Raw genomic sequence first — 12816 nt, 5'->3', positions numbered from 1 at the left:
TCATTTTTATTTTTCACCGTTTTTGCCGAACTAGTTCCGGTCCTCCGTCGCGATTGAAGTCAAATTGTATACCGAGCGTTATGAATACCGGAGATCATAATGACGATGACGTCGTTAAAAATGACGTCATTTGTGTTATGCTTTGTGCTGACCTTTCCCGCGATTTTCGACATTTTATAAATTACGCAACAAAAGTAGAGTTTTACACATGAAATAAAAAGAAAATTTGTTTGTGTCAGTGAAATATCAATTTTATTTCACTCTATGACGTCGTTTATCTATAGAAGACGTTGGCTGAATTTAGTTGGTCTGAAATATCTAAAGAAAGAAGAAATTTGGAAAGCTTTGCTCGTGGAATAAAATTGATAAAATGCTTGATAGAGCCTTTTATTATTTTATTCAACTCGTTTAATAAATTCAGTCTGAAAAAAAATCACTCATGTAATGTCTTCTATGTATTACAATGTGCAGGTTTTAAGATGTTGTCTTGTTTCTAAATATGATAAAAGGTAATAGGTAAGGGTAGATTTCTCGGAAGCACAGAGCACCAAAAACACAGCCCAGAGGCACGCATTTACATAGTAGGCCCACAACAAAAAGAAGCTGAAATGGAAAATATTTCAGACGGGTTGCTTCAAACATACATATTAAATTATGCTAAATATTGATGGAGGGGAAGAAAACGGCAAGGGGCGAAAAGGGATCGGGGGTAGGGGCGAGGAATTAGAAGGGGAAAGTTGAACAAGGACGAATATACAAGGGAATGCCATATTCTTTAAAAACAGTCGCACTACAACGTAAAACACAATAGCGCAGACACTCATGTAACAAAGATAAACACACAACTACGATCAACTAAATAACATAGAAAAATGAACAAGCAACACGTAAGAAAACAGTAGGGCACCGTTATAGACTCACAAGCATACAAACGCACCCACACAAGTAGGAAAAACAATCAAGTACCGTCTTGGGATTCGGCTGCTAAAACAAAGGGGAGCCACGAAAACTTACTAAAAGTAAAGTGGGAGGGGATGCAAAAAGTAGCGTAAGTGCAAGGGAAAAGAGAGGGCAATAGGGGGAGTGGGGCGGAGGAAAAACGCTTACAACAAACAATAAAACATACGCAACAGACAATACAAGACAGACAAAACAACCAGTTGAAAATAGGGGCACCACCTTGGAACGGTCAGTAACCTAAATAAAGGAAACTGGGGGTTTAAACGCGTTTAGGGCATGCCAACCTCGCACTTACCCTATTTTCAACAAGATAAACAACACAATGTAAATAAAATCCCCGCTGAGAAAGGCTCTAACATTAGTGCAAAAGTAACAGATAAATAAAGCAAAACATACAGTTAAGGTAAATTTAAGGTACACTTACACCAATGTACTCAACAACTTGTCTGAAGTCTGAGCAACAAGAGCCTAACTTTTAAGGGCACGACTAAGAAAACTGTAAGACAAAAATCAACTCCCTCCGCCCGTTTTATGTAGGATTTAGGAGAAAAGCATCATGTAGTCCTACACTTTATTAGTCATCGCACCATCAAATAGGAAAGCGTAGCAAATAACTGTAGGGGGTCAATCACTAAACATGCACTGTGCTTCACGATTTTCGCATCGTATCCGCTTTTGATAAACTTTTTAACCAATTTTACAAAAATTTGATTAAAATAAGAGGTATGTTTAATTTTCCGAATTTTATAAACTACAGCTACATAGTATTCCGGGTGTGTAAGTCCAAGTTTTAAAAGTGTTTTAAGGGTCGTATTGTATTTTTCTAACAGTTTTCTGTCATTAAAATCATCTATCTTTCAGCAAGCTCTTGCAAAACGAATATGCTGTGAAATATAGACACCGTATGATGTTGCTCGAGGGACATCTCCATCAAGATGGGGAAAGTTGACAATTTCAAAATAAAATCGTCCCTTTTATCATGTATTTTCGTTTCTAGATTATTATTCACAATTCTTAAATTTAAATCCAGAAATGACGCTTCTAAATCTGAAGTATTAGCCTTGTTAAGCTGCAACTCTTTCGGGTAAATATATTTCACCATTTCTGAAACATATTGGTTGTCCATACTTAAAATATCATCAAGATATCTTGAGGTTCCATTAAAAGCTTCAATAATTTCAAATTGTGTCTCAGTGGATGTAAATAAGTGTCTAGATATTTAATGAATTTACAAAAATGTACTTCCAACACACTAGTATACAGTATTGTACAACTACAATTCGTAAGTTGTTTTAACTTATTTCTTACCACGAGTTAAAGGCCATGGTTGCGATCGCCGGCTTGCTATTTGTCATTTGTACATCACCATTTATATCTAGTGAATAGTTGAATGTCGCAAAATACTGTGCATTCAGATAAGGACGAGAAATATACAAATCAGTTGCATTCAAAGATTCTGCACTGTTTACTTCCATCAACGGTTTATTTTCTAATGAATTAGACACATCAATTTACCAGGAAAAAAAACCTTAAAAACTTAACGTTTCATTACACTAGCGGTGAGTGTGACATGTTTTACAACGAAGTACTTTAAAAACAAGAGGGTCATGATGACCCTGGATCGCTCACCTGAGTAATATGAGCTATATGTTTCAAAGGTCAAACTGATGCTAAAATATTAAGAAAGTAGGTCAGTAGGTCACGTTTATGGTTACTGAAAGTCAGTTTTAAGATCGGCATGCAAAACTGTACATGTCATCCAAATTTTAAGACTGTAACTTAAAAAGCAAGGAAGTAGGTCAGTAGGTCATATTCATGGTCACTGAAATTCAGTTTTAAGATCAGTCTGCAAAACTATACATGTCATCCATATTTCAAGGCTGTATCTTAAAAAAACAAGAAAGTAGGTCAGTAGGTCACATTCATGGGCACTGAAAGTCAGTTTTGAGATCGGTGTGCTAAACTGTACATGTCGTCCAAATTTCAAGGCTGTATCTTAAACAAGAGGGCCAAGATGGCCGTACGTCGCTCACCTGAGAAACACACCATAATACACCATAACAGTGTAAACATGTTTGACCTAGTGATTTCATGGAAAAAACTATTCTGACCAATTATCATTAAAATTGGAGCAAAAACCTTGAGCATAAACAAGTAATTTCTTTGATTTGACATAGTGACCTAGTTTTTTGACCCCAGAAGATCCATATTCAAACTTGGCCTAGATTTCATCAGGGCTTTATGAAGATCAATTGAAAAATACAGCCTCTATCGCATACACAAGGTTTTTCTTTGATTTGACCTAGTGACCTAGTTTTTTTAACCCAGATGACCCATTTTCGAACTTGACCTAGATTTTATCAAGGCTAGCTATCATTCTGACAAAATTTCATGAAGATCAGTTGAAAAATACAGCCTCTATCACATACACGAGGTTTTTCTTTGATTTAACCTAGTGACCTACTTTTTGACTACAGATGACACATATTCAAATTCTACCTAGATTTCATCAAGGCAATCATTCTGACTTACTTTCAGGAAGATCAATTGAAAAAAAACAGCCTCTATCGCATACACAAGGTTTCCCTTTGATTTGACCTAGTGACCTACATTTTGACCCCAGATGACCAATAATCAAACTGAACCTAGATTTTATCAAGGCAATTATTCTGACCAAATTTCATAAAGATCAATTGAAAAATACAGCCTCTATCGCATACACAGTTTTTCTTTGATTTGACCTAGTGACCTACTTTTTGACCCCAGATGACCATCAAACTCAACCTAGATTTTATCAAGGCAATCATTCTGACCAAATTTCATAAAGATCAATTGTAAAATACAGCCTCTATCGCATACACAAGGTTTTTCTTTGGTTTGACCTAGTGACCTAGATTTTGACCCAAGATGACCCATATTCAAACTTGACCTAGATTTTATCAAGGCAATCATTCTGACTTAATTTCATGAAGATCAATGAAAAATATAGCCTCTATCGCATACACGAAGTTTTTCTTTGAATTGACCTAATGACCTACTTTTTGATCCCAGATGACCCATATTCAAACTTGACCTAGATTTCATCAAGGCAATCATTCTGACAAACACTCATGAAGATTAATTGAACAATACAGCCTCTATCGCATACACAAACTTTTTCTTTGATTTAACCTAGTGACCTAGTTTTTGACCCCAGATGACCCATTTTCGAACTCGGCCTAGATTTTATCAAGGTAATCATTCTGACCAATTTTCATGAAGATCAGTTGAAAAATACAGCCTCTATTGCATACACAAGCTAAATGTTGACCGACAGACAGACGACAGACAGACGACAGACGACGGACGCCGGACATCGAGTGATCATAAAAACTCACCTGAGCATTGCTCAGGTGAGCTAAAAACAAGAAAGTAGGTCAGCAGGTCGATGTTACAGTCATGTGACCCCTAATTACTTGGGGTCATCAGGTAATTATAATTAAACAATCTAGGAAATATAATCAGATATTTTTTGAAGTATTTTTTTCCAATATTACTTATATACAAGTGACCCCCGGGACCAAACCCCAACGCAGTGATCTCCCTTGTCGCTTCGCTCATTGATCACTGCCAACACAATGTTTTTAGCTAAAATTCAGCTAAGTGGACTTCTTTTAATTACATGATTATTTAGTTATTTTTTTCCCAATGTTTTCGAAGTTTACACTTCTTTTAGCACAGGCGAATGTTCCATAATGAAAAAAAATAATGATTCTGAATGAAAATAGGTATTTATTTACACGACCGGTAAGTATCCTGAAACGAAACTGAAAGTAAACAAACGAGTATGTCGACGTTAATCTTTGGTGCGGGTCACGATTATAATGCTGCCATCTGACCCAAGCCGAAACAGATGGAGGCTTTTGAATATTTTCCTGCTGGCCAAGATATGTTATTGTCTAAAGTTTGGTGTATCATAACGAAATATTAATATATAAGTTAATTTTTTAACCGATCTGACATCACGTGATGAACCATGGTCACGTGAATATTCTGGTGGCAGTGATCAATGAGCGAAGCGGCAAGGGAGATCACTGCGTTGGAGTTTGCCCCGGGGCAGGGCCTCTTTTCACCCCAGGGGCATAATTTGTTAGATAACCACTAGTCAATGCTACATACAAAGGCTTAAGCCTTGAACTTTCAGACAAGAATATTTTTTTCCTATATAAGTCTATGTAAAAGTTGCTCTCCCCCCCCCCTCCCCCCCCCCTCCCTGGGTGGGTCATCTTTTCACCTCAGGGGCATAATTTGAATAATCTTGGTGAAGGATCACTAGGCAATGCAACCTACCAAATATCAAAATCCTAGGCCTTGGAGTTTCAGAACAAAGTTTTTTCCAATGTAAGTCTGTGTAAAACTTGGTATCCCCGGGGCGAGGCCTCTTTTCACCCCAGGGACATTATCTGAACGAACTTAGTAGAGGACCACAAAGCAATGCTACATACCAAATATCAAAGGCCTAGGTCTTCTGCTTTCAGAAAAGAAGATTTTTTTTCTATATAAGTCTATTTAAAATTGGCACGGGACGGGACCTCTTTTCACCCCAGGGTAAAAATTTGAACAATCTCGGTAGAGGACCACCAGGCAATGCTAGATACCAAAAATATCAAAGGCCTGTGTCTTTTTTATAAGACAAGAAAAATTTTAAAGTTAGCTAATAATATAAATAACAGCTTATTAAGGAGGTAGGTTACCTTGTTACCAGGGTAAATTCAAATGGATGGAACCGCAGCAATATTTTGTATTTCGTGTCATTTAATGTTTTGACTGCTACAGTCTCAATTTCATATATCTCTGTCCCTTCAAGTACAATTTTTATCCAGGTTTGAAGTACATGACCCTCTAAATGTATTTTATATTGAAAGAAGAAGGAAAATACGAATATTTAACACTTTTCAGTATATTTTGGTTTCATTGTTATCTGTAGAAATCTGCATAACTGATAATTTTACTAGTATGCGCATTAGCTTTCTAATATAATTTTAAAATGTATATGTCGCGGCGCTCGAATTTCCATGGTAACGGATTTTCTCTCTTTAAACAACTATGAATATTATTAGCAAAATACCAAGCACTTTACATGGTACATTATTTTCCTTAAAGTATAAAGTAACAATGGCAACTTAGATGTTTGAATATCTTATATCTTTCTTTTTATCATAATTTCATATAAAAAATATTAAATGAAATTATTTTTCTTGTTAATGTAGATTTTAAACATCTTATTTCTAACGTAAGTAAAATTTTCGCAGTAATGTGCATTTATTTAAACAAATGTCACAACTTGAAATACTGACAGCAGTACCGCTCGTCTGACATTTTTTTGTGGAAAATCGTTCTGTATGCTGCTACCATTCTCATGGATATTGTTGAAATGCAAATAAAAGTCCAAAGTTGTGATCCTTAAATAGACCAGTGTCAACGCTTTTGAATTTTACAATTAGACATATAGGTCACGGGCTTCGTTTTCGTGGTAACATCAATTTAATTCAAGAAACCACAATTTTCTTGTGAAATTTGAACAATTTTAGAGCTAAGTAACAAATTATCAACGGAAACTAAAACAAAATAGGTATTGCAAATCAAACTGCCCAATTTTCATTTGCAAATGGCCGTAATAAGTAACTTTTCACCCAACTATATTCCCAATAACATCAGTTACAATCATTAATTTTCTTACATTCCGCATAACATTTCAATATAACTACATAAAAGAAGCAAAATATTGATCATTGTCAGAGCGAAAGATTCATAAAAATATTTTAGCAAATAATGGTTGTTTAAAAATTAACAACAAAAAAATGCACAGAATTATGTACTTTCAAAATAAAAACTATTAATTTTGCGCGGTAACTGACACGTATCGTCATTACGTCAGTGACGTCATTTTAAGGCAACGATGTATTCAAGCGTTTCAGCTGCAATTTATTCATAATTTCTGTATTAACCAACCATTTAGCATGAGATTGGAGACAGGTCGATGATTTTATTTCAGAAGAATGGATATACAAACACATTTAGTTTGTTGTAAACGTCGTCGTAAATCGTCACGTTAGCTTCCGGTTGGGCATGCGCACATACAAATATTAAGGTAACCTACCTCATTAAGGTTCTAAAACAATTTCTCATTTGTTTCAACGAATGTTCGTTCTGTTCTTTATGGTTGGGATGAAATATATCAAGACCCAGACAATCCTGAATACTGAAATTGTCTTGGAGTCTTTCGGGACAAACTGATCTATTCAATTTCGGGATTCAAGAAACTTTAAAACTACAAGTCACACGTCAGCTGCTGTAGTGATGCACATATAAATTGAATCAATATTCACGAACAGGTGTAAGCTGAACAGACCATAACTGGAAAACAGCATTAAACTCACATCAATTGAACAATGTATAGAAAAAGCGAATTCAGGGTGGTTGTATGTAATTCAATAGTACATACTGATATGTTAAAAAACGTGCTGCATTGAATCAATAGACCGTGCGTTCTCAAATTTAATGAAAATGTCTTATTTCATATAGGAATTATTTAAAACAATCACTCATTTGTTGTAGAATGTACTCAGTAATTCGGTTTGTTTTCAGACACGGCATCAGTAAACAACATATTGATCGGTGTTGCTGTGAGTGGATGGTTGTTGTTTTTGGTAGTACTTACAATCTTATCAGTCACAATAATAAGACGAAAATATCAGAATTGCAAAGGTAATAGCTTTATTGATGAACTTTATTATTCTGTTTTTATAACATATAACCCTTACTAATAAGACCAGCCCGTCAGTTTAGCTCAATAAGGAGAACGCAGTTCTACGGATCTGAGTCGTGTGTTCGATCGCAGGGCAGGACATATGTTATCCGTGACGATAAGACATTGTGGCTGAAATCATTCGTTCTCAATCTCTGATTCACCCCTAACTTCTAAAATGGTGTACATATATCAATTACTATAGTACAATCGTAGTGTACTTTACATATTTAATGTATTGGTCGCTATCTATTTTATTAGGATTTTGGCTCTATGTGTGCTATGTAGTATTTCAAGATTACATAAAGTAACGTAAAACAATTGTAGTTTGTTCATTATATTTTGCTTTTTTCTTTATTTCTTCGTTAATTTGGTATAGTAAGAGAACACCCAAACAATTATAACAAAATTATTTTATCGTTGTGACAGGTATTAAAAACAAGGATACGGTGAATCAGGAACAGCAACCGCCAATTCGGTAACATTTACGATTATATACTTGGTGCTTTGCAAATATACTAAATCAAGTAAAATATAAATGGTACAAAAGAAATATCTGATTATACTTATAATTAACTGTAATTTCCATTCCATGTTTTCAGGCAATTTCGTAGATTTGTTTGATCTGGCAATGAACTTATTTATGTTCCATATATGATAACTTTTACTACTTTGGAATAGAACTAGTATTTAAAGTTTTCTTCTGGAGTACAAATGAGTGTTATTACCTTGTTATTTGTTATATTTGAAATTATAACCAGTCTTTAAATGTTTAAAGTATTTGTTCTGTTTATTGATTTTATTGATTGTATGTGTGTACAGTTCGAATATCTGCCATTCAAATAATTTGATGGAGAGACATTTACACATTGTTTGTTTTTCAATATGCGTTATTCGGCACGGTTCATATATGTATGAACACCATTAAATGATTTCACCCTATTAATTGCTGTGTTTATTGCAGTGACCAGCACGAATATATGACTTTACAACACGAGCAAGGGAATGCAGATGATGTGACAAACTATGAAATGTTGAAGCAGGACAAAGGTACATATGATTTCAAATCCCCCTTAAGGGATGGGCTGGTTTGAGGTTTGTCCCCTGCCCCGATTTGTCGCGCCCTTAATGGTGTTCTCATGGTGCTCTGGCTTAGTAATTAAAAATATATATTTACATTGATATGGATTTAATTTTCATACCTTTTTAGGCCAAAGGCTCAGGGTGAGCTATTGTGATCGTTCACCGTCCGGCGTTCGACCGTCCGTCCACAGGTTCCTTTAAACAACATCTACTTCACAGGAATGATTCTTGGATAGCCTTCTTTCAAAATATTTCAAAGAATTGAATTCCACACAGAACTCTAGTTGCAATAGTAACCGAAAGGAAAAACTTTAAAAAATCTTCTTGTCCAAAACCGCAATGCTTAGAGCCTCGATATTTGGCATGTAACATCATCTAATAGTCATCTGTGACGATTGTTCAAATTATTAACCTGGGGTGAAAAGAGGTCCTGCCCTGTGGGTCCCAAGTTTTACATATACTTGTATAGGAAATAAACTTTAAAAATCTTCTTACCTGAAACTGCAAGTCCTAGGCTTTTGAAATTTGGTATGTTGTATTGCCTAGTGGTCCTCTACCAAATTATGCACCCCGAGTTGAAAAGAGGCCCCACCCAGGGGTCCCAAGTTTTATATAAAGGTTTATAAGAAAATGTTTTTAAAAATCTTCTTGCCTGAAACTGCAAGGCCTAGGCTTTTGATATTACGTATGTTGCATTGCCTAGTGGTCTTCTACCAAAAGTGTTCAAATTATGCCCCTGTGGTGAACAGAGGCCCTGCCCTTGGGTCCAAAGTTTTACATAGACTTATAAAGGAAATGTTTTTTTTTAAGTCTTCTTCTCTGAAAGTTCAAGGCTTAGGCCTTTGATATTTGGTAAGTTGCACTGCCTAGTGGCTCTCTAACAAGATTGTTCAAATTTTGTCCCTGGGGTGAAAAGAGGTCCCGCCACAAGGGTCACTTGTTTGCATGAGTTATATAGGAAACAATTCTTCAAAAATTTGTGTTCAAATTATGCCCCTGTGGTGAAAAGAGGCCCTGCCCTTGGGTCCAAAGTTTTACATAGACTTATAAAGGAAATGTTTTTTAAGTCTTCTTCTCTGAAAGTTCAAGGCTTGGGCCTTTGATATTTGGTAAGTTGCACTGCCTAGTGGCTCTCTAACAAGGTTGTTCAAATTTTGTCCCTGGGGTGAAAAGAGGCCCCGCCACAAGGGTCACTTGTTTGCATGAGTACTATAGGAAACAATTCTTCAAAAAATATCAGATCATATTTCCTAGAGTGTTTGATTATAATTACCTGACGACTCCTAGTGATTAGGGGTCATCTGACTGTGACCTTTACCTACTTTCTTGTTTTTAAGATACAGCTTTGAAATTTGGAGGACATCTAAGATTTGCACATCGATCTTAATACTGACTTTCACTGACCATAAACGAGACCTAGTAACCTTCTTTCACATGTAGCTCAAACAGCAAAGACATTTGGATCACATGTATAATATTTGATTCAGATTTCAATTCCCAGATTGAATAGACTTAATTATGACCTATTGACCTACTTTCTTGTTTTTGAAGTTACAGCATAGAAATTTGAATCACTTGCAGTATAATTTTGATACTCATCTTGAAAAGTCTTAATCTTGACCTAATGACCTATTTTCTTGTTTTTGAATGTACAGCATAGAAATATGGACCACGTATATAACTTTTGATACAGATTTCAACACTCATATTTAATATTCTTAACCTTGACCTATTAACCTACTTTCTTGTTTTTGAAGCTATAGCAAAGAGATTTTGACCATGAGAATATTTTGATGTTTTATCACATTGTCCTGTGGTAACTAATACATCTGGCGAGGAATAATTTTGTTTACACTATATAGTAATATGACAGGGGTTAAGGTGATACTTGGTGCCTGTTAACAAGTTTCAACTTCCCAGTTGTGGTGTTGCCAGTGATCGTTCTAAAGTGGTGCCCAGTTTTTAAACCACAATCATACTATAAGATTCTTACTGCATTTCTCTTATTCGTTGAAAGATTTTCTTTCTTAAAATAGATTAAGCAAATAAAGCAAACTGTGTGCCCCCTGTTAAATAAAGACAGTAGTTGTTTCACTAAAATAATCACAATATTCAACGTTTGTTATATGTTATCAGAGTTTTGCATTTGCGTTGGTGTATTATTTTTCCGTGTTTTTTTTTTTTTTTTTCAGAGAGAACTATAAATCAGAGCAACTATGAGAACTTTGAAAACACTGGACTTTGAAAGATTTTCGTGTATATATGAAGAGGAAGAAACCTAGTTATATGTTGCATCAATTTAATATCATATGTTGTTATATTTATAAACTTATAATGATGTTAGTATATTAAATGCCTATTCTGTCATAATTATAAAAGGCCAGCCGATTTCACTTATAAAGCAATTCTACAACAATGTAATTGTTACTAGCCAGTTATTTTATATTTACAGAAAAGAAGAGTGCGATTTTGTGCATGTTTTAGTTTTAAATATCTTCCTTTTGAATGATAATACGACGGCATTGCATACTTCTAGAAAATGTCGAGAGTCTCTGAATTGTGTGTGATTTGCTCTAAAATATTTTTAGAAAGCAATGTAGTATAAGATGGACAATGAAACGTGAAGCCATAATTATTCCCATTTTCATTTTGTACATATGTGTTTTTACGGACAATAGCAGTGTATTATTTACTCGGAGACATATAAATTGAATCAGCAATCAAAGAACTTATGATGTTTTTAATATGCTTCTGTAAATAATAATAAAATGATTGTGAGCCAAGTCATAAAATATAGATCTGAAATGAATGTGTACTTTTATGTTAAATTTGTTAATCTCCTTGCGTAATATATACATACTCAATAAAGTTGATACTCTACAGAGAGGTTTAGACACATGTCTGTTTGTGTGACTAAAATGCAACGGTGTATTTGCCAATGACCTCCCCAGGTAATGTCCCACTGTGTTCTTCTTTGTGTTTTTTTCGCGCTCGTTGTCTATGTTTTACTTTGTCTTCGTATTCGTTGTTTTTACACATTTATTGTTCTGTCTATTTTGTATATACGTTTATAATGGACACTTCAATAAATGCTGTGCTAGGGGATTAAATCATGACGGGCTGAGTGCTTTGAACATGATTTTTTTTTCTGTTGGATATTATTCCTTGTTTTCAACGACATGGATTTGAGAAAACGATATAAATGTCAGTTTGGAAAGAATGACTTTTATATAGACTCCTTATTATCGATTAAGCAGTTGCATATATAGACAAATATATGTGTAGACATATAGAACAAATGTTTTGGTCAATTGTACGCAGTGTGCTTGCTTCTGCTAGATTTCAAATCGTCAAAATGCAATTATCTCATTAAATTTAAAAGATTTACTAACCTCACGTATCAAATTTCGATCATGCAGTAAGTTGAAAATTAGGACGATGTGGAGTGTGAATTGAATTTCATTTGACTCATTCAAACATAATTAAATTATATCATGTGCAGTAGGAAAGACGATCCCATAATGGTAATATGGTTGAAGCTACTATGCTCCAACCTTACTTTGTTACGGAGTGATATAGATTTGTCTTTGTTTAAGAGAAATTCTATTACACAGATATTGAATAGACTCCATGATCTCAAAGGACCAGAAAACATAACAATACTGAATCCAAGTACTGGGAGACTTTTTACAGCCGCCACAGTCATGACACTTAAAGATTGCTGTAGTGATAGTGAATATAGTTTATAAAAAGATCCGTTGGAAGCATAGAATGCAACCAAGCAAATTTATAGCAGATTCGGTTTGACTGAGTCTGTCCATAAGGGGTAATGAAATGTGCAACACCTTTCACGCCCCCTAGCACCGGCCTAAGAGAAATCCTATTACAAAAATATTGAATGGACTCCATGATCCCATTGGCAAGGAAATATAACAACACTGAAAACACATGAAACAATACGATAAAAAGGGAATTTTCAGCACAAA

General features: G+C 34.9%; 1 long non-coding RNA gene across 1 annotated transcript; it reads left to right on the top strand.

Annotated features, from left to right (window-relative positions):
- Nucleotides 1-7449: 7449 nt before the first annotated feature.
- LOC128554812 (uncharacterized) lies at nt 7450-11722 on the top strand. The gene is made up of 4 exons (XR_008369702.1): nt 7450-7707; nt 8177-8225; nt 8712-8797; nt 11023-11722. It is a non-coding gene; the product is annotated as an uncharacterized LOC128554812 (long non-coding RNA).
- Nucleotides 11723-12816: the final 1094 nt, after the last annotated feature.

This window comes from Mercenaria mercenaria, unplaced genomic scaffold (assembly GCF_021730395.1).
Source record: "Mercenaria mercenaria strain notata unplaced genomic scaffold, MADL_Memer_1 contig_766, whole genome shotgun sequence".
NCBI lineage: Eukaryota > Metazoa > Mollusca > Bivalvia > Venerida > Veneridae > Mercenaria > Mercenaria mercenaria.
The sequence above is the reverse complement of the archived record's forward strand: the minus strand, read 5'-3'. Positions and strand labels throughout refer to the sequence as shown.